This window comes from Euprymna scolopes, chromosome 5 (assembly GCF_053919585.1).
Source record: "Euprymna scolopes isolate OS-2025 chromosome 5, ASM5391958v1, whole genome shotgun sequence".
NCBI classification, from domain to species: Eukaryota; Metazoa; Mollusca; class Cephalopoda; order Sepiida; family Sepiolidae; genus Euprymna; species Euprymna scolopes.
In genome coordinates this window covers 129,537,393-129,545,905 of record NC_136486.1, presented here as the reverse complement: position 1 = coordinate 129,545,905, position 8,513 = coordinate 129,537,393, and the positions used below count along the sequence as shown (strand labels likewise).

The 8,513-nt window shown below is 36.5% G+C and overlaps 1 non-coding gene across 1 annotated transcript; it reads left to right on the top strand.

The window, feature by feature from the left end:
• Positions 1-1,679: 1,679 nt before the first annotated feature.
• On the top strand, positions 1,680-1,752 carry Trnar-acg (transfer RNA arginine (anticodon ACG)). The gene has a single exon. It is a non-coding gene; the product is annotated as a tRNA-Arg (tRNA).
• The last annotated feature ends 6,761 nt before the right edge of the window (positions 1,753-8,513 follow it).

Sequence of the window (8,513 nt, the reverse complement as noted above, 5' to 3'; positions counted from 1 at the left end):
TTTCTCTAACCCTCCATTTTTCATCATGGGTGCGTTACTCAGCCTCAACACTGTTCATTCCTAGGTATTGTCGTCTCCCCCCCCCTTGTTTATAATCTGTGCATCCTCCTTCCTCTCTTTAGAATTACTTGCAGCATCTGATTTTTCTATGACATATCCAGGCGATTTTCTTTTTTTTCTTTAATGTTGTCAGTAGATATGCATAATACTTTACTGTTTTTTTAGTATGTTCTTCGATTTCTGATTTATACAGGGTGACCCAAAAAAACGGACTCCAACTCTAATTAGGCTCCGTTTCTTACTGTTTTGTCCGAATGAAATGAAACTTTGGTCATAACTAGTTTATTATATTTAAAACATCACATCAAAATATTAGGGTCTTTGGCCTTTTTTTCTCCGGTTTACAGCATATGTTCTATATGGCCTCCATATAGCTTTTGTTTTTTGGGGGAGGTCACCCTGTATACTTATGAGCATTTTAAATATATCCATTGTTATAGTGAGTAAACGGTTTGAGCTATCTTGATGATTTATTATAACTTAACGTAATAATATGAGTTTTTAAATGTGTACTCTCGATAGATGTTATTATATTTGAAGATCTGCAAATGTAACTTGATCGATGATTGAACATTTTAAGCATAGTTTATTCTAAAAGGCTTTGGGAAAATAGTGAATCTCTGTATGTAATTGCTCTATCAGCGCTTTATTTTAAAAGAAGCGGAACATATTTTGAAATGTGATTCTTATTAATGCAGATCGCACATGTGAGAATAATTTGTTGCTATATTAGACTTGAATAATTTATTCAAATTGATTCTTTATTGATAGCTATAACATCTAACGCTTCTAATTGAAAATTGTTTCCCATTCTATTTGTTAATAATTCTACAGCTCGCGTCTATTCTATGATTTTTATTTTTTTTATGATTTTATCTAAGCAAGTAGTGGTCATGTTTTGATAGGAATATGTTTATAGAGATTAAGAATCTGTGCTGAACGAGAAGAGAAGATAGGATGCAAGTAAACCCTCGTTCTCTTTTATTAGTAGTCAAGATTTCGACGAGGAAGGAGAATAGAACTACATGCATGTCGCCCGTAGGTGTAGTGAGATGGACTATCTATAGATTTATATATATATCTTTATCTCTCCTTCACCAGTGTTAAGTTTACCTGCTTTCTTTTTGTTTGTTTCTCTCGTTTCAAATTAAACGTTTATGAAGTAAACATCAAATGCCGACGTGAGTTTATTAATAAAAAAAAACGTGAGTTCATAACGAAAATATTGACGAAGGCGTTAACCATGGTGACGCAACCGGAGAACAGACAATACATGATTACCACTCCTATTAGTAATCTATACTATTAATAAAATTCTAAATGTTTATTTATTTATTTATATATATATATATATATATATATATATATATATATATATATATATATATATATATATATATATATATATATATAATTTTTGAACGGACGCACCGAATTGAAAAATTATTTTGTCCTTATCTATATATGTTTCGTAACGAACAATGCCGAGTCACACAAAAAGCCGGAAATAACAGTTTTGGGGCCGTTTCGTGAAATTGTTGAAAAAGTTACTTGCCCATGTCAACGGGATTAAACATTGTCTGTATACAGTCACGGTAACAACTTTCGGCACAGGGACAGGACTTGTAGCGCAATGGAGAACGCGTCTGACTACGGATCAGAAGATTCGAGGTTCGAATCCTGGCAAGTTCGTAATAATTTTAACCATCATTTTATCCAACGTTTACTCATTATCCTTACCCTTAGTTAGAGTATTTTTGTTTTTTCAGTGATTTTTTTTGTGCATATGGGAATTTCCCATACTCCGAGTTCACAGGGTAATCCTTGATGGTAAGACGATGTTGAGTGTACTTGATTTGTGTTTGACTCGGAGTTGTGTGTGCTGATACGGCGCAACCGCTAGTTGTATTATAACGCTTACGAGTAACATGGGCGCCCGGCCTTGTTCGGTCATAAAATACATTTAAATATACTTTTATTTTACTTATTTATTATTACAGAGTCAATTCTTTATTGAACATTATATTTTACCTAATATATAGTACTAATTTCAGCGGATTTTAAAAAATGTCTTCAGCTCTATCGGCTAGAATAAAGTCAAAACATTTAGCACTCAAGCCATGTTCCCTACTGTGTAAACTATCGATATATAGATAAGAACATTTATAATTAACCAACTTTAAGCTATAATTCAATTTGCGCATGCGAAAAATAACAGGAATATGTCGGTAAATTTAAATGATCATTTTGTATTTCAACTTGCCAACAAATTTTTGTACGCATTATTCATCCATCTAAACAAAGATTTACTCCTTATAAACAATCCTTGGTGTATGATAACTGTTTCCTTGTTAATTTCTGTGTCATGCGAACAGTTGTTTAAGAGTCTATCAGCTAAATAGGTTTACATAGAGACACACACATGCATACAACTAATGATTAGATTTGATAGATATTCCTGAAAAAGTAATCCAGATCACAAATCACCATTACGAATCAGAGAAAAAGCTAAGTGCAGGTCGAACAATATAGAGAAAGGTTTCGGGGGCATGACGTACGAGAGGGAAACAAAAACGGGAGAGAGGTGAGTAAAACAATTTTACAAAGCATACGCTGACAACTATATACAACATATGAAAAATTGAAATAGAAAAGAAAGCGGGACGAAGAGGCATACGTTTATAGTAAACATGTTTACACGCATGGATACGCTAGGAAATACATTAACACAACACTTTGAGGGGTGTTTTGTATGTAAATAAACAAATATAACAATGCAAGCACCTGCGTCAGGCAACTTTAGATCAAAGTGTAGTATCTGTTCTTCAGATGCTATACTTCAATTTCTTGTTCTCTGTCACTGGAGGAGAAATCCTTCACGGCTGAGACAATTTTTATTTTTGTTCCTTTTCTCCACATTAAAAAACGACTCTGGTGTCTAACTCTGTCCCGTGGGTAGGCTTTGTAAGTAGGAACAAACGAGAACAGAGAATAAAATGAAAAAGCGCGCGCGTGTGTGTGTGTGTGTGTGTGTGTGTGTGTGTGTGTACAGACATTTTGTTTTGGGATCGCTAACATATACAGAGATGATCCTCTAAAAAGGAAAGAAAGAGAAGGGAATTGTTTTTTGTTGTTGATTTTGTTTTTTAACTGACGCACACTTTCTAATTTTTTATTTGTATATTCTCTGGTGTGCTTATGACAAAGTAAGAAGCGAGGAAAAAAAGCTAAAGGATATGTCTTGATATTTTGTTAAATATAAACAAAAAAATAAGAAAGAAAAATAGTAGTTTGATTATTTTTATCTGGAAAATTTCTGTTAAAACGAAGCAAAAGTGGAAACAATAAGCACATGAGAGAGGATTACACATTCTCGGTATTTTGTAGTGTCCGGAGAGATAAAAACGAAAAGTGATGTTTATGGTAGTGGGCGATCAGCAGAGTTTAGTGAGTCTTCTGCTTTCCTTTTGTAGTTTTCTTTTATGGGGATAATTAAGCAGTTTATTTACAATGAATAAACAAGAAAATTACTAAGTACTGTTAAAAACCAATAAGAGATCGGACTAAATCATTACCAGAAAAAAAAACAAAAAACTCTACGTTGTTTTCGTTCTTGTGCCGTTTTGTGGCAGTGAAATTTTCTCTACAGGTCTTATGTAGAATTGGCTTCCTAATAAAATGAAGATGAATTTACTGATTGAACACATTTGAACCACTTGCGCTTATGGCAAGTGCTCGTCTGAGTTCAAATCTATGGTCACCCCCGCCAAATATTCACGCGAAACACTCTCTTGGCTGTAAACATTATAAATAATTTCCCCCGCTTTTTATCCGTGCCAAAACCTAAACATAGATTCCATGTACAAAGCGTCTTTCTAAGAACTGCACACCTGTGGACATCTCTTCTGTTTACCTGCTTTCCAGCTGATTACAATATTGCCGTCTTCAAGTCCAATGTAAACAAGTTCTTGATTAGCCGTTTCCCTTAAGTAATCCAATTTATCAAATGTACACTTCTAACGATTACTGTTATATTGTTCTTTTGACCACTGTACACTCTTACACCCTTATCCTCGAGTGGCCTCTGGGCTTTGATAAGTGGTTATTCCTTTGCAAAAAAAAAATGTCAACACTTCTTAATGTTAATAATAATAATTGGGTCAATACTAATAATCAGTAAAAATATGAATTTTATGTATAAGCATACAAAAAGTTATTTTACACTGCACTTAAAATTAGAACAGGAAAATCGTTAAGCATATAATCTAATATCAGGTTGTTGCATAAGTTTCCGTCGTTTCACAAACCCTTTCTTGTAAAACATGTTTTGATATTTGGCAAATTATTATATATCATTAGAAAGCACGTATTCTGTTCTACAAGATAATGGTCATCGTTTTTTGAGCACATACTTTTTTCTTGTTTTTCAGAACCGCCAAATTGATTGTCAAGTAGATAAAAAAATCACACTTTCGACATCTTCTTTTCGCATTTAATCGAAGTCAAAAAGCGAGTGAAGTGACCAAGGATATTTGTGTCGTATATGAACATAACGCTATTGCTTAGAGAACTGTTTGAGATTGGTTTATCAGATTCAAAGACAGTAATTTTGACCTGAATGACGCTCCTTGTTCCGGAAGATAAGATAGACGAAGACCAACTCCGGGGTTTTTGAAGGAATATGACCATCAGACATGTAGTGAATTGGGTGAAAAGATGAAGTGTGATGTTGCGACAATTTCATGCCAGCTTCAGTTGATGGGATTCACACAAAAACTTGGAGGTTTGATCCAACACTTTTGCTGTTAAAATTCTTTGATTAAAAAAAACGGCGGAAACTTATAAAACAACCTAACGCAAAAACAGTAGAAACGTTGTATGCTTTAAAATAAAATTGGTAATCACAGGCAATGTTAAATAAATTGCAAGCATAACTTTTTTTAATCATCTATATATTAATATGATAGCTTTTTGTTTTCGATTTCGGTTATGACTGAAGGAACAAAATTTTATATATATATATATATATATATATATATATATATATATATATATATATATATATATGTGTGTGTGTGTGTATGTGTGTGTGTGTTCACGCGCGTGCGCGCGTGTGTGCATTTCATAAGTTTTTATTTCGGTTTCGATTCAAGGTAATGCACCCAAGTCATATGGATATACTTTTTTCATTTTTGAAATCGCAACTTTATAATATATACAACTCGATATAACATTAATTCTATAATAATATATACGAAATCTTCACAGATTAAAGGATTATATTTAAGTGTACTTTCCGACCGACCGGCACTCTCAAGTGCCCAGTTTTAGAGATGTGTCGGGAGTAAGGAAACGGCGACATTGTCCTAGACAAGAAACAAGATCTACCACTGGGTATTTCTGTCGAATCACTGTGATAGTGTATCTGCGCCTGACTAATTCAGTGGTCTTGTTTGCGCACTGTTGAGCAGGAATAGATAAACTATTTCCGTATGGGGCATCTCTGATAAGATCTCTGATAGATTCCCATTCAGCCTTTTCATAATATATCGTTGTTTTGAGCACTGGCTCTTCAGTTTTAGCTCTAGAGTTTAGGGCGATTTCAACCATTATCACTGCACGATCAGCGTTCCCAAGTGGGCTGTCGGCATTCGTTATACAATCATCAGGAACTGTGGTCAAAAACAGATCTAAAAGTGATGCGTGTTGTTCTTCCTGGTCAGGGAAACGGGATAGAAATGTAACAATTTGTGATAGGGAGTGAGATATAGAGAAGCTATTAGTTGTGTTGCCCGCTGCATCTGTGTAAGTAGAGAATCAAAGCCAGTATTTCTGCTGGACATTAAAGTCACCAAATACATGTACTTGTGCGCTAGTGTCGAGGGAGAGTGCTGCGTCTATGCTGACAGAGACTTTGTTTATTATGGTACAGTCCTGGGTCGAGGGAGAGCGGTATAGAAAATAAAAGTAGCTAATGTTGTGTTGCATGATTAGTCTAAAGCACATAAAGGCTTGATCATCCGATTCTAGGTTTGTTTCTCTAGTCAAGGGAAGGTTATTACGAATGTAAACTCCAAGTCCGTGCATGTGTCTGTCAGAGCCCTTACGGCAGAGTGGGAGATATCCAGGCATGTTAAAGTAGTTAGAGGGGATCGAGGAGTGTAGGTTAGTCTCACTTAGTGCTGAGATATCCGGGGTATTTGGTCGGACAAATGCTTCAACATCAGTTTAATTACTTCTAAGCCCACGGATATTTGTGAATGCAAGCTTCAAGGGAGGGGGCAAGTTGGATTTGTTTGACCCTAAGCCTGGTTTAAGCTTATTTTTAGATTGTACTGTCATCATATTTTTTAAAGAGTTTCAGTTTAGGTAAGGCGAGCTGAACAAGAGGTTATGCATCAGACATGCATCACAAGTAGAGCATCAGCTGACCTTTCTTCAACTAGGATTGTGGCCTCAGGAAAGCCCATCGGGGATGAGTGCAGGGCCCCTCTTCATGCGCGACATGCCACTACAAACATCCCGATATTATACAAGTAAGGAAACGGCGCCTTCGCAAATATAAAAGGAAGTCATATACTGAGCCTGAACTTTTAGCATTATTGCGTAAGATATCGCAACATATTCCTCAAGATGGTATTCCTTAATTGATCAATGCTATGCCTTGAAACGTCCTAGCATAAAAAGGCAAGGAAATGCCCGCCACGTACTAGTTATTAAATATGAGGCTATTTATTACTTTCTGTAAATTATATGTTTATTAAAATAAACTGTTTCTATGGGTGTCTATTCTTCTCTGTCACGTCTCTCTCTCCATCTCTCTCTCTCTCTCTCTCTCTCTCTATATATATATATATATATATATATATATATATATATAAATATATATTTATCACATTATCACATTGCCACTTTGGTATAGGGGGCTACTATCAAGGGCAACAGCTACTGGGGTACTATGTAGGGATTTGGGCAGCAAGATGTCGGTTCACGTTCCACTTGAACAGCTGCACGTCAGTAGAGTTGTGGAAGCAGTGACCTGGAATGGAATTCCAAAATCTAGCGGTTCTGAGGAAGAAACTACTGGAGTAAAAATATCTTTTACATCTAGGGATCTCTACAGTGTGGGGGTGGGATTTTGCAGCCTGTCGGGTCTGTCCAGGGTGTTCACGCCATGGGGGCACAAGTGCTTGTAGTTCGTTAGAGCATTCACCATTAAAATATTTGTAGAACAGACAGAGGGATGCACCGTTTCGTCGATGGGACAGAGGCTGAAGCTTAGATGCCAGTTCAGGGCCTATCAGGTTTGCGACTCTCTTTGAACATTGTCAAGGAGCGAGAGACTGGTAGCCGATGCACCAGTCCAAATATGACAGCAATACTCCATACATGGGCGAATGGTTGCCTTATAGAGTTACAGGATACATTCGGGTGTTAGTAGTTTTCTAGCATGGTAGAGAGAGCCCACTTTCATTGAAGCGGCCCTGGCAATGCCTTCAATGTAATTGCTTCAACTCATGTTTCCTGTGAACGTTAGGCCAAGCAGTTTGAAAGATGTACTCTCGGATAAGGAGTCGTTGGCCATTCCTATAGGTGGTAGAGAGGGTTTCTTGTAATTATTGAATGAAACTAGTTTAGTCTTGGCGGCATTGAACGCGACCATTCATTTTGTCCCCATTCCACTACAGATTGGAGGTCATCCTCTAGTGTTTCTGCCATTTCTTTAGATAAGTGTTCATTTGTTTTCCCGTCGTGATTGTTACAGAGTGTGGTGTCATCAGCATATATACCCATCGCAGAGGCAATTTTGTCGGGGAGGTCATTTATGAATATCAGGAACAGTAGTGGTCCAAGGATAGACCCCTGAGGCACTCCCGCATTTATATCATATTGTTTAGATGTACGACCGTCAAGGACAACCTGGATTTTTCTCTTATCTAAGAAGGATTTAATTATGTTAAGTATTCTACCAGTGATACCGCCAAATGTTATCAATGGGGTCTATATTTGAAGACTGAGTTGGCCCTGGGAGTTTATAATTCCCATTTTGGTTCAACCAATGTTGTGTCGCCCAAGCAGAGTGACAATTAGCTCCATCTTCCATAAATATATTTTACCACTTGGAAATATTGGTAGGAATCCTTCATATAGCATGTAAACATATACAGCAGAAGTTATGTTTCCTATATACCACGCATATACAAATATACACACCTGTGCGCGCACACCTGGTCCTGGATATGACCTTAAACTATATCCGATGTTGAGGCCCCGGCTTGCAAGATTTGGGAATGTGTGGGGCCAACCTTTGATTACCATTGCTCCCAGGTCCACTCTGACCCGGAGTGATATTACCTGTTAGGGTCCCAACTATGGGTTAAATAGAAATTGACTTGAACAAAAACAAATATATTCTATTAAAAAATTCTACTTAAATCACTGGATTCGGCATT